Source organism: Palaemon carinicauda, chromosome 1, assembly GCF_036898095.1.
Source record: "Palaemon carinicauda isolate YSFRI2023 chromosome 1, ASM3689809v2, whole genome shotgun sequence".
Lineage (NCBI taxonomy): Eukaryota > Metazoa > Arthropoda > Malacostraca > Decapoda > Palaemonidae > Palaemon > Palaemon carinicauda.
The window spans coordinates 187,097,209-187,111,308 of NC_090725.1; positions in this window are offsets into that span (position 1 = coordinate 187,097,209).

The following is a 14,100-nucleotide window of genomic DNA, read 5'->3' on the forward strand; positions in this document are numbered from 1 at the left end:
CTTTTACCCCCAAAGGACGTACTGGTACGTTTCACAAAACTCATCCCTTTACCCCCATGGACGTACCGGTACGTCCTTGAAAAAAACTGCTATTTAAATATTTTTTTTTGCATATTTTTGATAATTTTCTGAGAAACTTCAGGCATTTTCCAAGAGAATGAGACCAACCTGACCTCTCTATGATGAAAATTAAGGCTGTTAGTGCAATTTAAAAAAAAATATACTGCAAAATGTGCTTGAAATAAATAACTCCTGGGGGTTAAGGGTTGGAAATTTCCAAATAGCCTGGGGGTAAAAGGGTTAAGATCCAAAGATGAAGCAATCTCAAGCAAACAAGTAACAAAAACTGAATACAATTAATACTATACACTGAATTACCCTCAAAAAGCTCAATAATTACCCGATTAGAAATACTAAAGATTTAACAAAATATACGAAAATCAATGAACATTTGTACTGAATAAATTTTAGCATTGCAGTACTGTACTTTCAAATTCGGACACAGCTACTTTTCTGAAGAACTAAAATGGATCCCTATACAAACTTTTTAAACGAAAAATGGCAGAAATAAAATCTGAGCTGAGCTGAAGGTGCTTACTACTAAAGTGGACACTGAAGGAAAAGCTTTAAATTTAACTGATAGTAAATTTATTCTTAGAGAAAACCTAGAACTTGAAGTAAGCAGTGGGAATAATTCACAGTTAATCAATAAAGTAGTGAATAACAATATGGCATAGATGAAAATACTTTGAAAAATGGGATAGATAAGTAACTTAAGACATAAAAAGTTCAGGTTAAAATTTCAGAGGTGAGGAAGTTACATTAATGGCCTCCCATGACCGTTCTGGTTCATATGATCCAAATTTATAAATCCATCCACGCCTGGTGTCCCTTGAACAATAACAAATATATACTGTATACTCCTTTAATTATCACCTTTTCAACTAGACTATTCAAATAGTAATCCTTGTGATTTCCCAAAAAGTATTTTTAAATATATATTCCATTTAAAACCACTTCACATAAAATTCATAACATAGGCAATGAAGGCATTTATAATACCAATAAAACAATAAATGATATTACTAAAGCACAATGTCTCACAGGAGTATATATGGCGAGTGATTGTGACGCAGTTCCGGTAGGCCCTGCTGCTTCCTCCGGTCACCTTGGATGACCGCGGAGGTAGCAGCAGTAGGGGATTCAGCGTTATGAAGCTTCATCTGTGGTGGATAACGGGGAGGGTGGGCTGTGGCACCCTAGCAGTACCAGCCGAACTCGGTTGAGTCCCTTGTCAGGCTGGTAGGAAAGTAGAGAGGAAAGGTCCCCCCCTTCTTTTTTATTTGTTTGATGTTGGCTAACCCCCAAATTTGGGGGAAGTGCCTTGGTATATGTATGTACTAAAGCACAAGGAACTTTCCTATATACTTTTTCGATTCTGTGGCAATTAACATCCCAAGGGTCAGTAAGACACTGCTGCCATATTCTTTTGACTATTTTGTCAGGTAGATAGAGTAACTAAGTCACAAATATTTAAGATACTGTATAATGTACACTAACTTATATTTTTGCTAACTACAAAAAAATTAAAACCCCATATAATTTATTTGCATATCATAGAATTGTTTCAATATTTTATTTTATACTATGAAATACATCATTAATGACTTTAGTAAAGAAGGTCTACCTTCAAATTGTGTCAATAATGTACGTTTACAATAACTGCGACCTAAAAATAGTACTGTACTTGAGAGTATTGCAATTATTTTGTGAACTATATAACAGATGGCTCACCACAGATAAACTTTAAAGGACTATTTACTGTAGAAAAGTCTATGTGACAGCTGCTTTAACAATTATTTCAAGGATATCTTAATCTTTGTATATACAGTTTATTTGGATTTAATAACTGTTTCCTTTTCCTTTGTGGCCATTTACTTCACAGTTAGTCATCTGCCTTGGTGGTTTTGATAATCCACATATTTAGATCAGTAAAATACTTTAAAATTTACATTCTTCGCGAACCTCTTCTCAATGTCATCTAAGGATTGCGGCACAGTGCAATATACTGTATGTGTTCCCAGCATTTTCTCTTTCCTTTTTACCCCTTCTATTGCACTGCAACTGTATATTACTGTTATAATAACATGATACTATCCACTATAGCACTAGTAAAATCATTTGATAATTATAGCAGTAAAATAACAATAAATAAAAAACAAATACCTCTATTAACAATAACTATATCGCTTACACACGTAACCTACTCGGTGATAAACACATTCCACAGAAATTTTAATAATAAAAATTATCAAAAGGAGGCTCATACATACAATTTGTTCAAGAAGTATTTTATATTATATAATGCATGATGAAAAATATAAATTTGTATTTCAATTATATGAAAAGATTCTCTATGAAAAAAATAATGAAATTAGAATTTATATTTCTTAAGATAATCAGTAACGTCCTTATTTGTTAACAAAAAAAAAAAAATTGCATGTTTCCAAAAGTTATCATCACATGATTATATAAAATATATTCAACTAAAAATTTATTTTGAATTCCTGTATCAAACACCACGGTCAATCATATAATTAAACTTCCCTTTACAGCCTATCAGCTGTTAAAGTTAGATTTTATGTCAACATCAACCTTTATTTTATCCTGACCACTGCAATTTTATACAGTTTGGAAAGTAATGAAAATTAGAGCACAACATACTTCCTTATCTTACTTTAAAGAGCTTTCTCTAGAAAAATGTGCACACTTCTCTGTTAATAAATAAGAAGCTAAAGGAAAAGCATTTCTTTATAAATCAAACAAATCAACTTAAGCTGTGTTGGTAGACTGACTAGTAATAGAATAGCTCTGCTAGGCGTTTCTAAAGTTGATCGTTAAACTGTTCTGTAAGAGTACAGTAGAGAGATACTGGACAGAAATGTGCATAAAGTTTTATGCAATAAATTTGTCTATGCAAAATCTGCATTAAATCAAATTAATACATAAAATACTGTGGGAAACATTGTAAAAAGGAAGTAAGGATACAAAGGAAGTACAGATGGAATATAATAGGATAATATAGATAATACACAAAAAGAAAGGTTATGAGGAATAAACGTAGACTAAACGGAATAATAAAAATGTGTGAATACCAGAAATAAAAAAGAAAATAAAAAAGAAGGAAGAATGGAAGATGAAGTATGTGATTTGCACCAAATGTGAACAAAACTATTATCTTTCTCTTAATAGTTATTCAAAGCTACAATGGAAAGGTTGAGTGCTTGTAATCTATTATACCGGAAAGAATCAATATTCAAGGAAATAAGCTGAAAATAACTAATTAAATGGCAGGAAATTAAATTGAAGGGATAATTAAGTAAGATTTAATACTACGTGAAGGTAAAGGGAAATCATAATAAAGTAGAAATACAACATAACTAAATCATATAAAACATAAAACTTTGGACGTGAAAACAATGTAGTAGCCTACAGTATGTCATTATGGCATTTGCTGACTGCATGTAAGTAGTGGTTAGTTGGTGATGGGGGTAATGAGTTAACTGATACTAGGGCACCAATATTACATAGTTTTTATATCTTCATGGTGGTTCTGTTACCTAACCCCCACAAAGCTTGAGGGTTCACTGTATCTATTGCATTGTATACTTTGTGGCAGGTTTTTGTTCCCAGAATTTTTGGCTTCATTTCAACAACCTTACCTTTTTCCCCAAAATAGCAAGAGGTACCTTTAAGTAAAATATTTAATAATATGAATATGGTCCCTGACATTTCAGCGTTATATATTTTTCTACCCAATTAGTAAACACAAAGATCTAGTCATAAAAAACTGCAATAGACATCATATTCAAAGCGAAGAGAACATTACCAACATTTTCGTGTTACAAAACTATCAACTTGCCTAAATTTTTAATCACATTTAGTTTCTTGGAAAAAAAAAAAAAAAAAAAAGGAGGATTTTGAAGCAAAATGAAAAATCTATTTTTGGGTGAGATAGCCATGCAGTCCTGATGGAGCTAAATATCCCTTAGAAAGCTGCCTAAAGGAGCCTTCCATCAGGACGACATGGCTGAGCCCCAAAAAGTAACTTTAAGGCTACACGAACAAATCTCTATACTGAAGAATGAGTATTCCTGAACAAATGAACTTTCCTAAATTTAATTGTTATATTTCTAGAAACCTAAATTCTTGGGCTTCATTACTACAAACATGTAAGCATTTCATTACTGCTAGTCAGACCATATAGTAATAAAATTCACATATGGAGTCAGTCTCCAACAGCTAATTGTCTCCCACACTGCTTTTGCAAGAAAGCTCATGTGAAATCATAAGTCTATTCAACTTGAATGCTCAAGATTCCCAGTTTTATTCATGATATTTCAAACCCTACATTTTGTTTCAATAAAGTTTTTTTTTTTATAATGTATAAAAAAACTAACATGCATATACAGTAGTCATCACTCCTGGTTGGTTTTATAAGGGAACTGTAGGTACCTACAGTCATCCCTTTATATCAATCTATTTGATTAATTTTGCAGACGCCAAAAATTCATCAAATGCAATAGTTTTTGCTATTTGAGAGATTCACAGTTAGAGAATAACAAATGCAGGGCAGCATTCATAATTATATAACACTCACTACATGACAGCCTCTTACTGCAAACACAGTGTATATACTGTAGTCATTATCACACATAGCTTTAAAATTCACTTATACAGTATAGTGACAGTGTCAGTCTAATCAACCCTGCTCAACTCTCAGAAAGGATCACTTCATACCATCATTGTATAACAGTAATACAGGACACCAGCTTAATGAAAATATTTGAATGCAATTACTCATTATTCTAAAAAGTAGTTTAGTATTTAGATATATAACAGTACATTCAGAAAGCATTCAATTATATAAAACAGAGTGGATTGTGGCTAGTGATATTTAGAGTATATATGGGGTTTGTGTATTATATTGAAGCACTGTCCAGCATTTTCTGTTTACTAAATGCAGTTATCTGCTTTTAATCACACTATTATTGAGAATTCTATTACTTTAGTCTTTCCTTTCAAGGCCAAGATACTCAAGTCAAAGTTTCTTTATGGCGGGAGCATACATTCAGGGATTTTTAACATTAGCGGGCTACCTAGCCCTTGCGTATGTTAAGGAGTTACTGCTTCATTTACTTAAGTATTCCATTTTCTAGTGTTTTTTAATTGGTACTGAAATGTTCTATTTGTGAGTGGTGGGCTATTTAGTTAATACTAAATTTAATTTCTGTTCAGTTTACTATCATCTTTAGAATACAGGAGTACATGATTAGGTCCTAATGTATGGCAGTGCTTATAGCCCTTTAGATCCAGTAACTTTCTTTCTTTTACATTTTACTTGTACAGAATTTTTATAAAATATGTACAACTATATATCAAAGAAAGCCAATTTATTCAGCTATGTTATAATGAATATTTAAATTCTTGGTTCATAAGGTTTTTGCTAAAATTACTAACAAATGATGTTCCCAAAAAAGGAATGGGAATTGAGTGATAAATTTATTTGTGTGGGAGTAAGATTGAAATAATTCAAGAAGATTAAAACTGAACCATTGGTGGGTTCATACTTTTGCTGGGGTAGTTGAAACCACAGGCTGCAAAGTTCCACAGACTATTGAAGAGCCTGTGCACTCAAAAGCAAAGTTGGTACAAGTATTTAAGAGAACAATTTAATAAGTATGGCCCCAATACACTACCGCATACTTTTTATAGGTTTTAAAGAGAGAAATTAGAAAGACTTTGAGAGTAACAGCAGAAAATGTTATATGGTGTACTATGCAAGGAATCTAGGTATTCGACTTGGACTCATTCCTGCACTTTGCTGCACTAGAAGAAAGATCTCTAAGTATTTGTCAACAAGTATGACTTGACTATCTATGTGTTCCCTTACTGGAACTATTTCATCACTAAAAATACCCCGGGATTTGTTAACCTCGGAAATCTTTGCTACCATAATTGTGTGACTCCTCCAGGAAAGTACCTTACTTTAGGATACAAATGTGCTGAGCATATGGGGTACAAGAACCCTGTCACACTAAAAGCCTTGTGCCAATCTGTTGGTGATCTCAATCATTGTTGTTTGGATTGCGAGCAGGAAGATTTTCAAATGTACAGTACCTACTAATTTGATTACATGATTATGGAAAGCTCATTACTTTAATAAATGGATGTGTATGTTGATTAAAAATTTGAAGATTTTATGGGAAAATGTAGATAAGCTAAGCTTCTAAAGAAGCCGCAGTATGAACATCTGAGTATAAAAATAATAATTTCTATTACTAAAATTCTGTTTTTGCCACAATTTTATTTTCTAATGCTATATTGGGGGCTCTTACCATTTACTTTTGGGTTGGCATTTACTTTCTCAACATCATCATCTTCACTGTAAACAAAGCAAAGTAAATTGGTCTCATCTTAGATCTTGCACATTGTATATTTCCCCCAAAATTATAGTAAACTTCCTTTTTTTTATTTTTATATACAACATACCTTTTTTGAGACTCCTCCTCTCTTCACATTGCCATTAATAAAGAGAGGAGTGTCAAAAAAGGCATAATGTTTATAAAAATAAAAAATAGAAGTTTACAATATTTTTTGGGGAAATATACTCTGTGCAAGATCTAAGATGAGACCAATTTGCTTTGCTTTCTTTACTGTGATGTGGTGCTTCTCAGGTTATAAAAGTGCTAGCAAACACAATGAATTCCAAGACAACTATTTTCTGATTGGAATGGCATTAAAATGTTATTTTCATTAGTAAAATAAATTTTTGAATATACTTACCCGATAATCATGTAGCTGTCAACTCTGTTGCCGACAGAAATCTACGGTCGGGATACGCCAGCGATCGCTATACAGGTGGGGGTGAACACCACAGCGCCATCTGTGGTCAGGTACTCCAGTACTTCTTGTCAACACCACCTCAATTTTTTCCTCGGTCCACTGGTTCTCTATGGGGAGGAAGGGTGGGTCAATTAAATCATGATTATCGGGTAAGTATATTCAAAAATTTATTTTACTAATGAAAATAACATTTTTCAATATTAATCTTACCCGATAATCATGTAGCTGATTCACACCCAGGGTGGTGGGTGGAGACCAGCATACATGTTAACAAAGAAGCTAAGTATCCCGTATTTTATTTTATTAGTTATTCAAAAATAACATAAAATAAATAAGTACCTGGTAAGGAAGACGACTTGAACCATTACTCTGCCTTTATTAAGTACGTCTTCCTTACTGAGCGTAGCGGTCCTCTTAGGATGCTGAACGACTCTTAGGTGCTGAAGTATAAAGGGCTGCAACCCATACTAAAGGACCTCATCACAACCTTTAACCTCGGCGCTTCTCAAGAAAGAATTGACCACCCGCCAAATCAACAAGGATGTGGAAGGCTTCTTAGCCGACCGTACAACCCATAAAAAGTATTCAAGAGAAAGGTTAAAAAGGTTATGGGATTATGGGAATGTAGTGGCTGAGCCCCCGCCTACTACTGCATTCGTTGCTACGAATGGTCCCAGGGTGTAGCAGTTCTCGTAAAGAGACTGGACATCTTTGAGATAGAATGATGCGAACACTGACTTGCTTCTCCAATAGGTTGCATCCATAACACTCTGCAGAGAACGGTTCTGTTTGAGGGCCACTGAAGTAGCCACACCTCTCACTTCATGTGTCCTTACCTTCAGCAAAGCAAGGTCTTCTTCCTTCAGATGAGAATGTGCTTCCCTAATCAGGAGCCTGAATAGGTAAGAAACTGAGTTCTTAGACCTTGGAAGAGAAGGCTTCTTGATAGCACACCATAAGGCTTCTGATTGTCCTCGTAAAGGTTATGACCTTTTTAGATAGTACCTAAGAGCTCTAACTGGGCAAAGTACTCTCTCCAGTTCGTCCCCCACCAAGTTGGACAGGCTTGGGATCTCGAACGACTTAGGCCAAGGACGTGAAGGAAGCTCGTTTTAGCAAAAAACCGAGCTGCAAGGAACATGTAGCCGTTTCAGATGTGAAAACTATGTTCCTGCTGAAGGCGTGGATCTCACTTACTCTTTTAGCTGTTGTCAAGCACACGAGGAAAAGAGTTTTTAATGTGAGGTCCTTAAAAGAGGCTGATTGGAGAGGTTCAAATCTTGATGACATAAGGAACCTTAGGACCACGTCTAGATTCCAGCCTGGAGTGGACAACCGACATTCCTTTGAGGTCTCAAAAGACCTAAGGAGGTCCTGTAGATCTTTGTTGGTGGAAAGATCCAAGCCTCTGTGGCGGAAAACCGCTGCCAACATACTTCTGTAACCCTTAATCGTAGGAGCTGAAAGGGATCTTACGTTCCTTAGATGTAACAGGAAGTCAGCAATCTGGGTTACAGTGGTACTGGATGAGGAAACTGCATTGGCCTTGTACCAGCTTCGGAAGACTTCCCCTTTAGACTGATAGACTCTGAGAGTGGATGTCCTCCTTGCTCTGGCAATCGCTCTGGCTGCCTCCTTCGAAAAGCCCCTAGCTCTTGAGAGTCTTTCGAAAGTCTGAAGGCAGTCAGACGAAGAGCGTGGAGGTTTGGATGTACCTTCTTTACGTGAGGTAGACGTAGAAGGTCCACTCCTAGAGGAAGAGTCCTGGGAATGTCGACCAGCCATTGCAGTACCTCTATGAACCATTCTCTCGCGGGCCAGAGCGGAGCCAACCAACGTCAGCCGTGTCCCTTTGCGAGAGGCGAACTTCTGAAGTACCCTGTTGACAATCTTGAACGGCGGGAATGCATACAGGTCGAGATGGGACCAATCCAGCAGAAAAGCATCCACGTGAACTGCTTCTGGGTCTGGAATCGGAGAACAATACAATGGGAGCCTCTAGGTTATCGAGGTAGCGAACAGATCTATGGTTGGCTGACCCCACAGGGCCCAAAGTCTGCTGCAAACATTCTTGTGAAGGGTCCACTCTGTGGGGATGACCTGACCCTTCCGGCTAAGGCGATCTGCCATGACATTCATAACGCCCTGAATGAACCTCGTTACCAGCGTGAGCTTTCGATCTTTTAACCAGATGAGGAGGTCCCTTGCGATCTAGAACAACTTCCACGAATGAGTCCCTCCCTGCTTGGAGATGTAAGCCAAGGCTGTGGTGTTGTCAGAGTCCACCTCCACCACCTTGTTAAGCTGGAGGGACTTGAAGTTTATCAAGGCCAGATGAACCGCCAACAGCTCCTTGCAATAGATGTGAAGTGTCCTTAGCTCCTGATTCCATGTTCCCGAGCATTCCTGTCCGTCCAAAGTCGCACCCCAGCCCGTGTCTGATGCGTCAGAGAAGAGACGGCGGTCGGGTTTCTGAACAGCCAAAGGTAGACTTCCTTGAGAAGAAAGCTGTTCTTTCACCACGTGAGAGTAGACCTCCTCTCTTCGGAAACAGGAATTGAGATCGTCTCTAGCGTCATGTCCTTTATCCAGTGAGCCGCTAGATGATACTGAAGGGGGCGGAGGTGGCGTCTCCCTAACTCGATGAACAGGGCCAGCGATGAAAGTGTCCCTGTTAGACTCATCCACTACCTGACTGAGCATCGGTTCCTTCTCAGCATGCTCTGGATGCAATCTAGGGCTTAGTAGATCCTTGGGGCCGACGGAAAAGCCCGAAAAGCTCGACTCTGAAGATCCATACCCAGGTAGACAATGGTCTGGGATGGGACGAGCTGGGACTCCTCAAAATTGACCAGGAGGCCCAGTTCCTTGGTCAGATCCATAGTCCATCTGAGAATCTCCAGACAGCGACGACTTGTGGGAGCTCTTAAAAGCTAGTCGTCTGACGGAGCCGGACACAAGATCATGGTACTGCTGCACAGTCTGTGAACTGTCAACCATGGGGAAGCGAGGAAGTACCGCGACAACCCGAAGCTGTCTAGACTGTCTGGGTCGTACAGACAACTCCTTATCGGGTTGCTGAGGTTGCCGCACTGCTTCACAACAAGTCACTTCTGCTGGTTGTTGAACGTCTTCCCAGTGACACACTGACTCCGTAAACAAAAAATCCTCTAACAAGGACTAAGCTTGGACTGCATGTCTTGCAACAAAGCTCAAGGTCTATGGGAGCAGGTGTGGTAACAGACGGGGTTAGCGACTGAAGTGGAACCATTACCCTCCCTGGAAGCATGTTATGCTTAAATAAAAGTCCATAGGAGGCTAAGCAGCTAAAGGCTCCTCTCCAAATGACAGAGTCCTCAAAGGAATATCAGAAGGAGGGAGAATAGCACTTTCTCATCTACAGGAACCATATCTGAGAAAAGCTAAGTTCTCTCAGTGAGGGTTTCACTGGTGCAAAAGCAGCAGACTAGAAGGCAACGTTATGAAACTGCTTGACAGTCTAGTGAGTTGGCAACAACCAAAGATGTGTGACTGAGGAGCATGCGGTAAGGTTTGCAGGGCATGCTGTATGCAGAGCATGCTGTATGTAGAGCATGCTGTAAGGTAAGCAGAGCATGTTGCATGGCGTGCGGCTTATGCTGCATGGGATGAGGCTCATGCTGCATGGGATGAGGCTCATGCTGCATGGTATGAGGCTCATGCTGCATGGGATGAGGCTCATGCTGCAAGGGATGAGGCTCATGCCGCATGCGTTGAGGAGGATGCCGCATAGTATGAGGCTCCTGCCTCATGGGTTGAGGCGGTTGCCGCATAGCATGAGGCTCCTGCCTCATGGTTTGAGGAGGATGCCGCATAGCATGAGGCTCCTCATAGCATGAGACTCCTGCCTCATGGGTTGAGGAGGATGCCGCATAGCATGAGGCTCCTGCCTCATGGGTTGAGGAGGATGCCGCATAGCATGAGGCTGCCTCATGGGTAGAGGAGGTTGCCGCATAGCATGAGGCTCCTGCCTCATGGGTTGAGGAGGATGCCGCATAGCATGAGGCTCCTGCCTCATGGTTTGAGGAGGATGCCGCATAGCATGAGGCTCCTGTGAGGTTCCTGCCTCAAGAGTTGCGTCTGCCTCAAGGGTTGAAGAGGTAGCTGCGCAGAGAGAGGCTCATGCTGTGAAGAATGCGGTTGCTGCATGCGTTGAGGCGGCTGCCTCATAGCATGAGGTTCCTGCCTCAAGAGTTGCGTCTGCCTCAAGGGTTGAGGAGGTGGCTGCGCAGAGAGAGGCTCTTGCCTCAAGAGTTGAGGCTCTTGCCTCAAGAGTTGAGGTTCTTGCCTCAAGAGTTGAGGTTCTTGCCTCAAGAGTTGAGGCTCTTGCCTCAAGAGTTGAGGTTCTTGCCTCAAGAGTTGAGGCTCTTGCCTCAAGAGTTGAGGCTCTTGCCTCAAGAGTTGAGGTTCTTGCCTCAAGAGTTGAGGCTCTTGCCTCAAGAGTTGAGGTTCTTGCCTCAAGAGTTGAGGTTCTTGCCTCAAGTGTTGAGGTTCTTGCCTCAAGAGTTGAGGCTCTTGCCTCAAGAGTTGAGGTTCTTGCCTCAAGAGTTGAGGCTCTTGCCTCAAGAGTTGAGGTTCTTGCCTCAAGAGTTGAGGCTCTTGCCTCAAGAGTTGAGGCGGTTGCCGCATAGCATGAGGCTCCTGCCTCAAGGAAAGTGGAGGTTGCTGCATAGCGCTGGTACCTGGCAACTCCCAATGCGGCAGCTCACGCATGGAGGCAGGAGGAGCCTCAACATCATACGTCTGGCAGGGTGGACTGCGCAGAGGTGGAGGAGCGCTCGCAGGAGGAGGTGTGCTAACCTTCTCTGCCTGAAACTCCTGCATCAACACCGCAAGCTGAGACTGCATTGTCTGCAGCATAGACCACTAGAGTTTAAGAAAGACAACAACAAACGGAGCTACTGTCCGTTGAGACTGAGGGTCTAAAACAGCTGGTGCGGCAACAGACGGAGTTACTGCCTGTTGCGATACCACCTTGCCTCTCTTGGAGGTGTGCAGTTGTCGTACTGCAGCAAGTCCGAACTGACCCAGTGCTAATGGCACCACCTAGGAGTTGGACTTGCGCGGAAGGGACCGACTTGCACTTAAAAGCTGCAAGATTTGGTCCATGGTTTCTGCGAGAAACCTCTTCCGCAGACGAGGAATAAAAGGGCTCTCTCGTCTTTGTGTGGGTGGGGTGATCACGTCGGCAACGTGTGTAGATACACCCGAAACCACGGAGGGAAACGTCTGTTCGTCGATCAAGGCCTGATGAACCCATAAGTCCTTCGACATTACTTCTCCCCTGGGCTTGGGAGCTTGTAAGAGGTCCCAGACTAGGCGAACAACTGGCACGAACAGACGAACCCTCGAACGCAACACTGTAACACTTTGCGCTTATCACTTTATCACTTTTGATTTTCTGTTTGCACTTATTTCACTGAACTCGAAACTTTAAGTGGTTTGTACCTGAAACACGCAATTCTATCCTTCATTAAAAGTTAGTAATTGCGAAAACAGTATTACAATGTAACAGAAAAACATAATGAAAGATAAATAATTCAGTGGCTGGAAAAGAGACTAAACACTAGATCAAATAAACTACGTTTAAAATCTCTCACCGCATAAAGCCTGAGAACAAGAATAAAACTCTAGAAACGTTTACCTTCTTCCCCTAAAGAGACTAGGGAGAAGAGCAAAAATGATAACAACGTTACCCGCTTGAACGAAACGTTTATCCTCCTCTCTCTCCCTCCGTCTCTATCTCTCTCTCTCTCTCTCTTGACTTAGAACCTGAGAGATGAGCCCAATTATATATATCGTTAAAACATATTATTGTTAAAGGAAAAAAACTGAAAGATTTCAAATAAAAAGTTCCTTTATTAGAATTAAAACCATTTAAGCTAAGAAAGAATGAACAAAAAGCTAGAATCGGTTTACTCTTACTGCAACGTGACACCGTGAATACTCTCTCTCTATCGTAACGATAGAGCGCAAGTTGAACGTTCTGAACGTCAACAACTGCAGAGACAAAACAAAACGTTAGTTCAACTTTGAAAACAGTACGAGACTATCAAAGAAATTCTTTCAAAAACATTAAAATAGCATAATATGTTAACAGGTAAAAACGAAATGACGGGCTCAATGTTAATTAACTTCGGTTCCAAGAAAAGACCGCCTACTATTAGGAAAGGTCGAATATAAACAAATATAAAAATTAATTTTAATAAGTTTATAATAAAAGGAAGTTAATCGAAGAGGCCTATAAAAGGCGGAGAGATATAAAATAAATCTATAACTTTTGTTAAGCAAAATTAAGAAAGAGAGTCTATACTCTCTTCGACACCAACACTTCCGTCTAAGGGAAGGGTCGGCCATTTAAAAGTGAAAGAGAGTTCATACTCTCTTCGTCACCATAATTAAATCAAATTAATTCCAAAATCTAGCTAAGCTAATGATAAAACTTCATGAATAGCGAAAGTTAAAATCTAGAGCAAATACATCACCAAATCGTGAGCAATAACTCCAGAATCAACAGCGTATCCATGTAGGTCTAGCCGGAGGCACGACAGAGGAAAAATTGAGGTGGTGTTGACAAGAAGTACTGGAGTACCTGACCACAGATGGCGCTGTGGTGTTCACCCCCACCTGTATAGCGATCGCTGGCGTATCCCAACCGTAGATTTCTGTCGGCAACAGAGTTGACAGCTACATGATTATCGGGTAAGATTAATATTGAAAATTGGATGATTTCCAGTCATGTAGATGAATCCAGAGGTATGACATTTGGCTAACTACTGACAATACACCTATCACAGATATCGAGAAATTGTACTAATACTTCAAGAGCATGAGCTATAAAAGTTTAGATATAATTTAATGACAAACTCCTCTGAATTTTCTGGATATTTTATCTATAAATTGCCATAACAGCCGGCAAAATCATTAAATCACTCTAAATCTCCATATATGCTTCTGTATTTGCATTAATATTATGAATATAGTATAAATCAGAGAGAAAGAGAGTAAGCACGGTCAAACTTGGTGATATAATTCTTGCCTAAGACTAAGCAATAGTTCACACCTCTTATTGAAAGTTCATCTTACAGTTATATACTGTCAATACTTGTAAATGCATATCAAACCATATTTTGTATGCTATATATATATATATAT